Consider the following 14,658-nt stretch of genomic DNA (forward strand, 5'->3'; position numbering starts at 1 on the left):
TAGAGACAGCCATAATTGAAAGGCTAGAATAAGCCCAATAACAGTACAGCAATCCTCACTGGTACAAGCCCACCTACTGTAAGTAATGAGGGTGCAGCCCCAAAAAGTGTTTATGAACAATGGAAAAATTCTTGAAACAATGTCAGAATTTATATGCACCCACTCAGGGGCGCTGTCACAGATCGGGAGGCGGAGCTCCGCGAGCCATATAAATGAGCTATCGCAATGCAAGTTCAAGATATAAGCCACTATGTTCCACACGACTACGAGTAACTGGATAGCAAGTGGATCACATAACCAGTCTCAATATGTTGTGTGGCCCTACCTCCTACTCATAATAATCATGTTACCCACTAGGAGAGCTGGCAAACACTAATGCTCTGATTCCTATTTGACACAAGCCAGAATGGTTCAACGCAAAGGAATACACTAGTCAAAAACATGCCTGAATGCAACCCTCAAATGTCTAAATGTACAATGTGTTAAACAGAAGGTGTTAAGGAACGATATGGAAACTGGCAACACTAATGTACCCTAATTACACTTTTACAATCACACGACGTGTTCAGCAACATAGAGTCGATGTATATACATCGCTGCATGCAATTAGTAGTTGTTAATCCACTATGTATTCTATCATACAATATATTTCCACCTGATGTATAAAAATCATCATACACCAAGAACCTGAATTACAGTGCCCCTTTCTACATTTGCTGGAGTGCCCCTGTGGTAGTGCTATACTATAAGGTTGTTCCATTCGACCGAAATGTTAAGGCCATGTTTTACCGTATTTAACCTATATATCCACCATTGTTTCAGTTCATACAACTGGGCTGCTAGATCACCCCCCTTTGGGGTGTGGTTTATGCATTTTTATCACAAACCACAACAGGTCTTGGTCTGCATTCCCTATACGTATGCAATGATCCACTAGGGGTTTGTCAGGCACCTGATCGCGTACGCAGGATCGATGCCCTGAGATCCTCTGTCTTAATTGGCAGATAATTTTGCCAACATAACTTACAGGGGCACTTCACTATGAAGATCACAAATTTGCTTTTACAGTTGGTATAGACCCTCTGGTCCCATCTTATTGTTCCATGTTCAAACATCGTCTTAGTGTTTGTAAAATTGTCTTCAGCTGCACTCCACTGGGCTTTCGCTCATGGTTACGGGGAAACTGGCACGACCGTCAGGCTGTCAGTACTGAGACACTTTGTTTCTCTTGCTTAGTCTTTCGACTTTGCGTAAAGATAAAATGGTACCAAAAGTGGCAAAAAAATACATTACTGTACCTCGCAATTGCATCCTTGTGTTTTCTGGCCCTAGTCATCCACTGAAGATTTTTTGGTGACTGGACAATGTGCCTAGGAGTGTAATGTTGGCAGCCGAATTTTTTTCATTTAAGTTCATAACATTTTACCGAGCCATACCGCGCTTGGCTCATGACTGTGCCTAGTGTCCGTCATGGCCGTGCCACAAGATCTTTTATCTACTCCTTTGGCCATTTTGTCCAACCCAGGAATTCCTTATTTGGGCCTGCAGATGTCCACAAAAGCTGCATCTTTCACGGGCTACTGCAGGTCACGTGTGTGGGTACCCAGCAAGTGGGCTGGGACAGTCTGATCCCAATGCACACTACTGGTGCCAGGATGCCTGGTGTACACGAGAGCATGAGAGTGTAAGAGGATTCAATTCAACACTACAGCTAAGTCAATGCCTAGTCTGGGATACTGAATGGAAACCCTTATTGATATACCTTTATGTCCAGTTCATGCGTTCTGGATGACTACCCCTATATAACACCCCTCTCTTGGAATCCTCCTGACCCCACTGAGCCAAGAAGTAGTTCTGTTTTGCAAGTTTAAAGGTTTGATAACTTAAACAATATATATTATATCACGCTTTATAATAAATTAATAATTGGATATCACACTTAATCTGGTATGATAAAGATTAACAACGGAGAATCTGGCACTAGCACACTTCTTGATAATCACTAAGGAGTTGACATGAAATGGATAAGATAGCAACAATATTTTTATGGTTTCCAATGGATGCAATGTGGAATGAAATGCAGTACAGAAAATAACTTGATAGGATTACAGCAAAAGACAATGTAATCACTTTCTTGTACAATTCACCCCCCCCTTTTTATGCAATGCAAGGAAATGGAAGGAAGCACACAATTCTCAGAAATGCAATTCAAACGTAATTCAGTTCACCCAGCAACTTAGACTACAGAAGTTGAAAACACAGGCAAAATGCTTTGATATGTGCTGGCAATGAAGAAAAAAAAATATACTAAAATGCTTTTAATTCCCTCTAGAGGTTCAGGGTGAGTGGTATCTAGTTAATATTAGTCCAGGCTCACTCTTGCAATGATTCAGGAATGATTAGCAGGTTAAACGAATTTCTGGCAAATGGAAGGCAAGCAGCAGCAGATTTTTTTACACGTGGAGAAATTTGCAAATCGCGGTAAAATTCGCGAATGCGTGTTCCGCGATCGCGGTAAAACTATAAGGGGTAGGAATGTGGTTCTTGGTGCGATTAAAAGCTAAGATTCTAAGCTTTCAGATGAAAGTTACTGCAAGTCTCTAAGACAAACAGTCGCGGAGATATGAGCGATTTAGTGAAGGTCGTTTTTGGTTTTGCAAATTTTAAACGCAACACTTTTTCAGCTTTAGAAATGATGGCAGAATAACACAATTGCTAAGCTGCAGTTCTACTTAGATTAAAAATGGATTGAATTATATGATTTTAACCAAGAGATGTGTTCTGAGTTTTGCTGAGTACTCACAAGAGATTTTGAACCGGAAAGCGACTTGGTCACGGACTTCAGTCTGGTCAGGTCTTCCCGAGTTCCGCTCATAGCGCCTGGCCTCTGGAACTGCTCACAGCATCGGGGTCAGCACTCTGGTTCTCTGGTCTGGTCTCTGCTAGGCACCGGTTCTCTGGGTCGGGTCCTGCCTTCTCTTTGGATATTTCTGTCACCGGGTTCTTGCAAAAGTTCTTGGCAAAATTCAGACGGCGTCAGCCGGCTGTCTGAAGAGTTCAGTTGCAAAAAGATTTTCAGGCCTGTTGACAAATACTCTTGCTGGCAGTGGCCTTTTTGGTTAAGGTTCTGTAGTCTCTGTTTATCTTGGAGTCTAAGTGTTGGCTCCTTGAAGGTTGATGGAGGTAAGTATGGATTTTTCCGGCAGAGCTTCCAGCGGCAGATGGAAATGAAGGTCCCCATCTGTCCTGACTGTCTGCTTTTATGGGATTTGAGAGTGGGTGTGTATGCAGCATCACTAGACCCTACCCCTCTCCACTTGCCATTGGTCCAGCTTTCATTTCTCCCCTGATTGGGGAAGCTAAGTTGTGTCAGAGTGATGTCATTTTATGGCTTGCAGAGAGGACACTCCCCTGTCAAATTGCACACATTCTATATTTGATAACAAAAGACATATTTGCATAGGTACACATTTGTTTAAAATGACATACACACATGAGGCATTACTGATGTTAGCCCCTGTTCTGACTCTGGCGTTTCTAGGAGCTTGCATCCAGAAATGGCAATATTTTGCGCGTTTTAATGTGCTAAACAACATTGGATCTTCATTAAATTTTATACAACTGTTCCTCACATATCTACCCACATACCAATGCATTTTCGTTTGTCTAGCTGAAACGGAGTCTGTAATATTAATAAACAGCAGGGTTTTGTCCCAGAATATCCCACAATTTGGAGTTTGGGCTTGAATTAAAGGTACATTTTTTAATTAAGGCTCTCAAAGTTATACATTTCTGTCATTTGATTACAAAGAGTTATCAGTGTTTTTGTAAAATATATATTTTACTTTCAATTCAGTCCTCAGAGTGTTGGAGTCCGCCTCCAAGACTTGGGTGGGTCAGTCACATGCATCCTCTGGCAGGCAGGCCTTTATTGACAGTAAAACAGTAAAAATCAACATATTCCTTTCAGAGGAAAGGGTCCTTTGTGTGGTGTCTGGCAAGCTCAGATCAGGAGGCCAGGGAGCCACTTTGCATTTAATTAACAGAACCCTGTTATTTCCTGGCTTCTTGTGTTGAGTTCTGAAGTGTCAAGAGTTCTTAGGACAGGCAACCCCTTTGAACTTTTAATGACATGGGACCCCTTTCTTTGCACTTAGACAGTTTTGCAAGACAGCTCTCCTGTCAGAGTTTAGACCGCTGGCGCCACCATCAGGATTTTGTGGTTACTGCATCCATCCTTGGGATTTTTTTTTAGATTGATTCATTTCAGCAAGTGATATTACATGGAGTATATTGTCCATGTTCAGGACATGGCATTGGTGTGTTTCTGAAGTAAAGTAATTCTGTGCCCATGATTTTGCCATATTTGACATTCAAGAAAAAATGAATTCCCAACAGTTATGGGTTTGCTTTTGGCAACCAGCATTGCCTCTCTGAGCTCACAACATAGGCGAAATGGGATTTTCCTGTGCATTTTCTGTGGAGCTCTGGCCATCATGATGTTTTCCATGTCAGTACTGCACAGTTTTGAGGTAGGGCTCGGATGCATGGGTAAAAACATCCCACAAGAGCCACAGCGGCCCGGATTGGACCCCTTCTGGATGTGAAGGCATCATGAAGCAAAACAAGGACAGATTCAAAGTTCAAAATAAAAACACCAACTTAAATGTCAGGATGGAAAACGGCCTAACTTGCCCTATGCTAAGGTGGAATTTCCCTACCTAACAAACTAAGGCTGAGTTGAAGAGTTAGTTAAACTAAAAAGTCGGTCTGTGTCCCAACGGGGATTAATTCCTTAAGAAGAAGTAGGCTAATGGTGAAGCTGTTCATGAAGACATCTTAAAGATAGGTCTCTCTGGACATTTTTTATACTACAACTCTCAGGGTGCCCCCTCCATTTAGCCAGTGTATTCAACGGAAGTTTTTACTCTAAACTAGATTGTGAAATGCAAGTATTTTACTCCCCATTTTCTAAAAGTTGGGAGTAAAATATATTTTTAGGGAGTAAAACAAACTAAAAAAAAAAAAGTATGTCCCATTCCCAACGGGAGCAATTCATTAAGCGAGCAAATATATCTTTAAACTGTGAAACAAATGTTTTGTAATAAATATTTGCACCTAGTTATTTGTGCACATTAAAAGAGTTTCTTTTTTAAATTATTTTAAAGCTAAAGGAACATACAGGAAGCAACACAGTACATTACAAACATCAAGCAAATTGGGCCAGTACATACATTGGACCAAAGCAATCAAATACACAGGAAATAGAACGGACAGAAAAGGGGGGACCAATAACACAGTAGACATATAGAGCATTAAAAGCAGCGCATATTGGCTTCTTCCTATTTTTTCTGGGAGTGTTTTTAGTTGCTTTTTCTTTGGAGTATGTGCCTCTCTAGGGAGTAAAATAAGAATGGCTGAGAGAGACACCCATTCTCTGGAGGGCTGCCTTTGTGATGTAGAATGTTCCAAACGTAGGTGGCGCTCTGCCGCCCCCACCTGATTCCCCGCCCCTCCCCCACTAGAATTGGGCACTTGGGATCAGAGAGTCCGACTAACTGATCATGAAATGTAATAATGAAGTGAAGTAAGTTGCAATAGGGATGAAAACACGGACTGGAAGTTCTAGCCAGGTCTCCCATAAAGACATGAGCACGCTGCGCATCACTCTCCTGTGCCCAGTTAGAATGGTGTGATGGGAACGGACTGATGGCATGATGTTTGGCACAGTCACTGTGGAGGCCGCAGCTGGTGTTCCGGTGAAAGATGGAGGAGAGTAATTGTAAGGTCCTGGAGGAAGGGGTCAGTAAGGTCCTCCTATAGTCATGCGAGAAGTAGCCTCGTGTTCTAGTTGACATGTCCTGGGAGTTGCGTTTCTTCCTGTGCGCTCAGGTGAAATACTCAATGCACTGTCGTCAGCCCCTCAGACGGGCTCCAGTCTCGCGAGCGCAGGTACTCCTAAGGGCGCCTGGAGTGGCTGTGTACGTGCTTTGCACCACTACGTGTGGGGTAAATGGGTTCCACAGTAAGTTGAAGGAGTGGAGGTGCCCAATTGTTTTGGATTTGAATGCAGGTGACTGCACATCGGGGACACAGCGCGCAAAAGAAAAAAATATAGTGAGCACGTCAATTCATTTATATAGCGCGCCAGCCATATATTGGCTACAACTAAATCTTCCAGAACCATGTGCTAAGTCTACCAAAATGGCAGAAGCTGTGTTACGGAAGACCACTTTATATTCCATCAAAGATCGATAGATGCCAGACATTCGTTGTGAAGGGATCCAGACACAGGTGCATGCCAGCTTCAGGCCAAACTCATTTCAATGCCATGCCTCCTGCCCTTTTGTCTTCTAAATACGGACCACCTAATGTGGATTGGACAGAGCAAGCCGCTTCTGCTGTGAATCCAGGAGGGCCCCAGGCATGTCTGCCAAATAGAATCGCTGCCTCTAGTGGGAAGGCAGGCCGCAGAGGGGGGTAGTCGCACAGCAGAGGGGGTAGTCACATCGGAGGGCGTTGCTACAAGTGTGGGCAGCTTTAGCACAAGAGAGCATTTGTTCAGCTTTGTGAAACAGAAGCTAGCCAATTCCACATGCAATTAACAAACCAACTAAACTCTGTAAAGCACCCCTCTGAGCACCTCCTGCATCACCAGGGACAGTTTTAGCATTTAGCTAGTGGCGACACCAGCAGAGTAACAAATACGGCAAGTCCTGCATACAGGCCATCACGCCCTATTCCATTCTTAGTTCTGGCACTAGGAGGAAATCCAGGGCAGCATCACACTGCCTCTGCCCAGTAGGGACTTTATTTGCATTTATAAAGCACACAAACTGCCCTCGGGCATCGAGGCGCCGTTACAGAATCCTCACTTGAACATAGGTACAATATTTCAGGATGACTTACCTGGGTAGCAGCGAGGTGGTGTTCGGGTCGCCCTGGAGGGAGTTTCTGGCGGGCTGTCTCTGTACACACGCCTTCAGGTCCTGGAAGAAGCCAAAGGGGAAGACAGTCAGGGGAGCATAAACGTGCACCACGGCCACAAGCACAGCACTAAGCTCGCCCAAGCACTCTTTCCATGGAACTCTACTCAACGCAAGCAGCGTGGGGCATGGCAAACCCACAATGAGTCAGCAAGGGCGAGGGGGATGCGCAGAAAAGAAATCTATTTAAAGTATGTGTGAGAACGGCAAAACCACCTAAAAAAAGGGCACACGCGTTCAAAAATGTGTAATAAAATGCACATGACAAGAAAACTGTAAAACGACAGACGTCTGTGTGAAGTAGATGTAGAGCGCGGCCAACTGACTTCCATAACATAGCATCTACCAGGGCATTACCGACTGCCCGCACAGGTAGATTTTACAAGCTGGGAACGGGTCGGGTCCTACAGCGTGAGACCAAAGGCGCAGGCGTCTAGTGTGGCAGGCTTACGGACAACCTCACCCCTCCTAAACAATATCGTATGCCTACATGCAGTGAGCCCTCTTGCGCCAGTAAGCCAAACTCTGCAGTTAGTCCAATGGTTTCATGTAGGTAGGCTGCTATTAGCAGCCGAAGGCCCACCCACGCGTCTCACTTAGTGAAGATTGGCCATGCAGCACACTAAGACTGTGAAGTTAACCATGCTCATCACTATAGAGAATAGTGTAGATTAGCCGCTTAAAAGGACTTCCAGACTAGCCAATGGACTAACTCCATGCTCCCGCTTCTTCCAACAAAGCACCAAACACTATACACATCCACTGGGCTACCCAACCTCTACACTAACCCACACAAGTAACACCTGCTTACAACAACAAACCTGTACACTGGACCTTACCAATACGGATACAACAAGCCAGTGCCCATACCCTGAAATACCATCCAATCTGCACGTAAAACATAACAGTCACATAGAAACAACGGCGGCGGCATTGGACCTCACCCGTACCACCTGCAAGCCTACACACATACGCCAGATTCTGCTGGTTCTGTACCGACCCGACCGCTCTCCCCTCACTAACCAACCCCGTACGTGCTCTTCTTGCAGAGGCACGCGAGCGCCTGGCGACTGCCCATGGGTGGTAGCAGTGCGCGGTATAAAACATACTGCCACCAAAGACTGCTGAAAACGAATGTCTGCAATGCTAAAAATACCCAACTTACATAAGAGGTTAAAATTTGTACAATAAAACCAAGCCAATGGCAAACATAATTGGGAATAAAGAATAAAAGGGAAGACTCCATGCATAGTAAAACGAGGAACCTTCATTTAGTTTTCTGTTTTAACTACTCATCAGTGATACTGATACTAGAGCCAGATGTCAGATTAGTGGAATAGAGCGCGAGACTCGCAGTACACATGGCAATGAGCTGCCAAGGGTCCAGTTTATCAATAACATTTCTTGACCCAGCAACCTTGGAACTCCAGAATCATTCGGATCCAATCTCAATGGCAAATTTGGTAGCGGAACATGGCGTCATTACAAACAAAGCCCACGAGTTGAGGCTTCTGCACTATGCATATTGCGTCTCTTCACAGCCTTTCCCCGATCGGCCAACTGCGAGCCAGACTTGCACTTCAGGGATCGAACACGTGGGGGTGGGGGGATAGGAGCTGCTTGGGGGCCACGTGCAGCCTACAGCCAGGAGAACGGGTGCCAAAGAAACAAACATGAAGACTGTTTTAGCAATGCCTATAAGGGAGCATTAGGACACATCTAGGAGGCATTTAAAGCAGGATAGCAAAGGGAAAGTTCAATTTGCAACACGCATGATATGATAAATCATTTATAAAACGCCTGTACACAAGTGTTTCTAGGCGCAGGAAAACAGAGGGATGACAAGACAAAACGGTGTGCCTTTATTCCCAGTAAAAATCGCTTGGTGAAAGGAACATTTCTTGTGGAAGGAGTGTCTTCCAGCCTGCTGCTGCTGCATGCAAACCAGCGCTTGGAGTCACTAAGAACTACGCCGAACAACGCTCGCTTCCAGGAGGAGGCGGAGCTGCGATCACGTGACGCATCACGTGAATTTCCCTCGGCATAAAGCACTGCGCAATCCAGCCGAGAGGCGTGTGCCTTTATTCCCAGTAAAAATCGCTTGGTGAAAGGAACATTTCTTGTGGAAGGAGTGTCTTCCAGCCTGCTGCTGCTGCATGCAAACCAGCGCTTGGAGTCACTAAGAACTACGCCGAACAACGCTCGCTTCCAGGAGGAGGCGGAGCTGCGATCACGTGACGCATCACGTGAATTTCCCTCGGCATAAAGCACTGCGCAATCCAGCCGAGAGGCGTGTGCCTTTATTCCCAGTAAAAATCGCTTGGTGAAAGGAACATTTCTTGTGGAAGGAGTGTCTTCCAGCCTGCTGCTGCTGCATGCAAACCAGCGCTTGGAGTCACTAAGAACTACGCCGAACAACGCTCGCTTCCAGGAGGAGGCGGAGCTGCGATCACGTGACGCATCACGTGAATTTCCCTCGGCATAAAGCACTGCGCAATCCACCCTTGCGGCGCTAAGCCCGACGGGGTAAAGGGCGCCGGCTGTTGTGCGGCTGTTGGGTGCTGGGGTGCACCATCCAAACTCGGGGAGACTGCGGAGATTTTATCTCTTTGATCCCCGCTTGAACGTTTAACAGTGCTATTCCAGGTAAACACACCAACAGTAAAGGTAACGAAATTCCAACAACAGAGACAAGAGATACCTTACGGTTCGACCTCAATTAGGCAACTACAAAGAGAGGCGGAGAAAAATGGCCTCGATAGTTTCATTATCGATTGACAACAGCAATACCTCAATCGGAGGGGCAACAGCCCGCCCACTAACAAGAGCTAACTCAAGACTTCCACTACAACAAAGAGATAAGCTGCGACACAGTCAAGAAACTCACAAAGAAAGAGGTAAGATTGGTGCCTTTCCTATACTCGCAAACATCGAATCGCCCAGAAACCTAGAAACCACAGAGATGGGAGGGAGTGAACAGAGGAGGCTTGCAACCAAACTAGACTTGAAAATCTTCCCACTCAAACCGACATCTTCATCTGCACTCACAAATACATTCACGCAAAATCAGGACGAAGGAAAGACTGTTTGTGAGAATTTAGATAAAGAAAGGTCAACTTCAGAGCGTGTAGATAAAACACAACCTTTATCCATAGGCAAAAACGCAGCAGCACTACAGTGTATAATTGTAAAGGAATCACACTGCGAAGACCCTGATCCAACAACACCAATGACAGTAGAACTTCTAAACGTAACAGACGCCGAACTAACAGATCTAGGTTTGCTGCTGGAAGCTCAGCAAAATGAAATAGAATTAAGAACGGAAGACGATGAAACGAGAGCAAACCTGCCCGTGGAAGAAAGGAATGAGGGCAGTCAAACATCAACAATCAGTGAACATGAGGGAGTACAGCCTGCAGAAACTCTGTTAGAGCAATATCCAAAAAATAACAAACAACTGATTATCAGAGAAATAGATTGCACCAGTGCAAACAACACTGAATTAGTCACACAAGCACAGAATAAAGATCTGGACGAATCAGTGTATTCAGACGCGTCCGAAATACTATCAACAAGTGAAAAAGGAGAGAACCAGAAGAACGACAACAGCACAATCTCACATGATGTCTTGATTGTCGCTGAAGAACAATCAAACAACAAGACTCAAACGGAAGCCGGACCTAACGAGAATGATTACAAAAAACTGGAATCATTAATCAAGCAAAGCCTACTGAACAGTGGACCTAGTCAGAAAGAAGGGTTTGACCCACACAGACTGACAAATCAGTTTCCTCAGTCAGCAAAAAAAAAACTACATTCACCCTTAATTGGGAAAAGACCCTTTGTTAAAAATGGTGGTCAGGAAAACTCAATTGCTGAAGAGATCGGAGAACACGAATGGAGAGAACACTTTATTAAAACAATGGAAGGAAACACACCGAAGAGAACAACATCAGGTGTTAGATTAAAACATTGCCAGGAAAGCAGTCCCTCTCCTGGGAGATGCGAACCGAAAGACCTAGGATCAAGATCCAAAATAACGACCGGCGCCTATGGACTGCGACCTGAGAAGACCCCGTGTAGGGCTTTAAGAACTCAGTATTTTCTTAATTTTGATGACGCTGACCTATCGACTTATTCACCAAACGACAAAAGATCATTGCATTCAACATTCGAAAAAAGGCGCCGTGTCCTTGACGCCCAAATGAAACAAGGGGACAAGATGGGCGAAAATCCCACGATGAGATGTAGCGCAACACAAACAGACGAACGCTCACCACAAAGAAAGACTCAAGCTACCACTAGCGCGCAGAGTAATGAAAAAAAAACAGGAAATACTAAAGAGAGCACAAACACCAACGAGGAAGTGGTTGTAGGTCAAACCTCATTCCCACATATAGGAACACAACTGCAGAATAATATAATGGCCGCACTAACAATCTCTCTAGCCCCATACATGAAACTGTACGAGTCCATCAGCGAAAACGTAAAGGACAACAACGCTCTTGTAGCCTTAATGCTCACCAAGCTAACCGCTCTGGAAATAACAGCGTTGAAACTGGAAGCGAGGTTAAATCAAGAAGCAGAAACCTCAGCAGCATGGCAAAGGAGACTGTTCGATCTGGCAAGTGGAGACAGGCACGAAAAAGACATCTTGACTAATGCCTTATTAGACTCATTAAAATGGATGCGGAAATCCACTGAGTCTGCAGAGAGGAATAAAAATCTACCGAGCCCGGTAGATACCTCTAAACAAACAACCACGGCAGAAAATAGACACAACATAAGAAATATTGAGAGTATCGACAAAGAAAATCAAGAAGACCGCCCAGCTCTAACTCACAGTGTAAAATTGAATAAAGTTACGTCATCAAAAACAAGTGTGCTTGAACCAGATGAGGCAAGAATTCGACCAAGCAGCACCAGTGAAAACACGAAGCGAAAGGAATCAATAGCTGACGATCCCGTTGAAGATCCGAGAAACGACAACATGTCTAAACGAGACGTTGAGCTCTTAGTTGAAACAAGAGACATTGATCCTTGTAAGAAAAACAAATTTAACAAACTTGTACACTTTCCCGTGTTTGGGCCAAAACAAAGGCAGGTGAACCAACGCAAAATCACGGTCGAAGCCACAAATACATCAAAAAACATACTTGGAATAACCAAAACTGTAGAGGCCAAAGACAAGAGAACTCGGAAAAGCTCAAAAAAAGGAGAGGGATCTATAAAAGGCACACGGCCAATATTCAGGAATATAAATCAAAAAAGTGAAAAGGAAAACGTAACCTTAAGCAGCGAATCTGAACCTACATCTCGACCGTCTCCCAAACAAATGGGAAGGCATGTAGTGTTGATCACCGAGGATGAAGAAAGCAGCCTAGAGTCGGAAGACAACTCAAGAGATCTGATCGAGGATGTCTCCTTCTATATTGAAGAGGTGGAGGCAAAATACAGGCAAAACATATCGGAAGTGGGTGAGTCTCCATGTCAAGTGTTAAACGAAGTTAGTCCACTACGCAGGGGAGATAAAAAAAAGAACGATGAAAGTTCAAACTGGGACTCGGACGATGACGATTACCACGACAGCCCAGGATTTCTAACTCTCGATGAAAAAAGAAACAGAATGAATAGGGAAAAAATCTTGATTGGAAAAGCAAAGACCAAGAGCGATCTCACGGGAGAATCGCATAACTCATGGAACCCTAAGCACCCGAGACACAAACAGTCAAGTGACCAGGATTGCAAGCATACAAAAAATCAGCAAAACGAAAGAGTCCAGTCTCCAATAAAGGTGCTGGTGGAAAATTTGCTTGAGGAAAACGAAGGAAAAAATCTAAATCGGAAAAACGTGATTGCCCTGCTTCATTGTGTGGACAAATTGAGAAAGGTAAGAAACGAAGATATAGCGGTGGTCGAATACATTGACGAAGATCGTGTGGACAAAGTCGCTTTACACCTGAAATCAAGAACTCTCAAAGATTCAATCCTAAAAGACGGCAAAGAGTTGTTGAAACGAGGTTACGAGATTCGAGAAGTCTTAAATAACCTAAAACAAGTTGACAATATCGCAAAAGAGCAAATACATCGTGATCACAAAAGAGCCTCAAAAACTCCAGTACGACAAAAGGGAACAAACAGAATGTCAAAAGAAAATTTCAAAATAACAGTGACAAACAGGAAGAGAGAACTCGAAGAACTGGCGAAAAACGACGTCAGCATAAGAGGAAAAACAAACAAAGACAGAAAAGACAGTTTGAAAAGGAATGTTGAGCTACAAGAAGACTGGACTTGGCTAGCAGGCTCCCTATCCTCAGAGGGAAACGAACGATAGCCAAGACAGTTGGATGCAAAAATCGAGGAATCACTGTTATCTTGGAATACGAGGGGATTCAAGCACCTGATGACGAAGGAGAATCCACATCTGAACAATGCCACATTAATATGTTTACAGGAGACCTGGTTACGCGAATTGCCAGCATGCAGAAACTTTGAGATCGCCATGAACCCCGCAAAAAAAGAAAGAAACGGGAGACCCTATGCCGGCCTAATCACACTAATAAGAAAAGGAAGTGGCTGGCGGATCAAGGAAAAAGGTAATGTAACCCACCTAATACAATGGACTCTGCTAGAAACCGTCAATGACTCCAAGGATGTGGAAACGGCCTCCTTATTAATGATAAACGTCTATTGGAATTCAAAAGGAATATCAACCTCCCAGTTCCTTCAAGCAATTACAGACATAATAATCAAAAGAAGGGAACAGAATTCCATCTGCCAAATAATCCTATGTGGTGATCTAAATATAAAATGTCTGACAAATAACGGACTCCCGCGGATAGATGATCTGCAGACGGGAAATTCCAATGTAGCCAGATGGGCACAGACGGCAAAAGGCCTCAACCTGCATATGTTAAATGGTCAAACGCGTGGCGATATTCCAGGGAAACACACGTGGTCGAATGGACAAGCATCTACAACAATTGATTACATTTGGGTCTCGCTGCCCCTGATGTTGGAAATAGAAAATTTTGAAATCTTACAACAAAATGTCAGTGACCATAACATCCTTAAAACTTCATGGAGGAGAGAGAAAATTACAAAATCTCAGGGAAACAGCTCAACTCTGGACTTAAATCCATCGGCAAATCGATTAAAGCTAACAACGAAAAATATCCTAAAGCTGAAAGAGATCTTCGTAGAAGCTGATAACAATGTGACGGGCCATCTCAACTACGAAACACTATTAGAAGCCTATAAAACAGCAAGGTCAGGACTTAAATCCGATGCTTTAACATATAAGCATAAGTACAGTAGTGAACTAGTGGAAAGGAGGAAACAACTAAGAAAAGAAATAAGAGCTAGCAAAAAAAGCAAAAAAAATTCAAAAATAGATAAGCAAAGGAATATCAAAATACACCGAAATCAATATAAAAACTGGCTCATTGACTTTAAAACAAGACGACTTCAAGAACAAGGGGAATTAATGGTGAACTCCCTACAAAAGTCCAACACCAGAGAAACATGGGACCTAATAAATAACTGCACCCTGAACCATCGAAGTAGACTTATATGTGGGGTCTCCGAGAACGATTGGATTAAACATTATACTGAAGTCTTCTCTGCCAGAGCTGACGATGTAGATTTACCAGACGAGATCTCAACACTTCCT

The 14,658-nt window shown here is 43.9% G+C and overlaps 1 protein-coding gene across 2 annotated transcripts in view; it reads right to left on the bottom strand.

Annotated features, from left to right (window-relative positions):
* TLN1 (talin 1) overlaps positions 1–14,658 on the bottom strand; it is a 1,223,782-nt gene that overhangs the window by 1,011,662 nt on the left and 197,462 nt on the right. For both annotated transcript variants that reach the window (XM_069626724.1, XM_069626725.1), the window contains exon 2: positions 6,910–6,989. The gene's annotated coding sequence lies outside the window, so the exon portion shown is untranslated. The remainder of the gene's footprint in view (positions 1–6,909; positions 6,990–14,658) is intronic.

This window comes from Ambystoma mexicanum, chromosome 6p (genome assembly GCF_040938575.1).
Source record: "Ambystoma mexicanum isolate Mex_15411 chromosome 6p, UKY_AmexF1_1, whole genome shotgun sequence".
NCBI lineage: Eukaryota > Metazoa > Chordata > Amphibia > Caudata > Ambystomatidae > Ambystoma > Ambystoma mexicanum.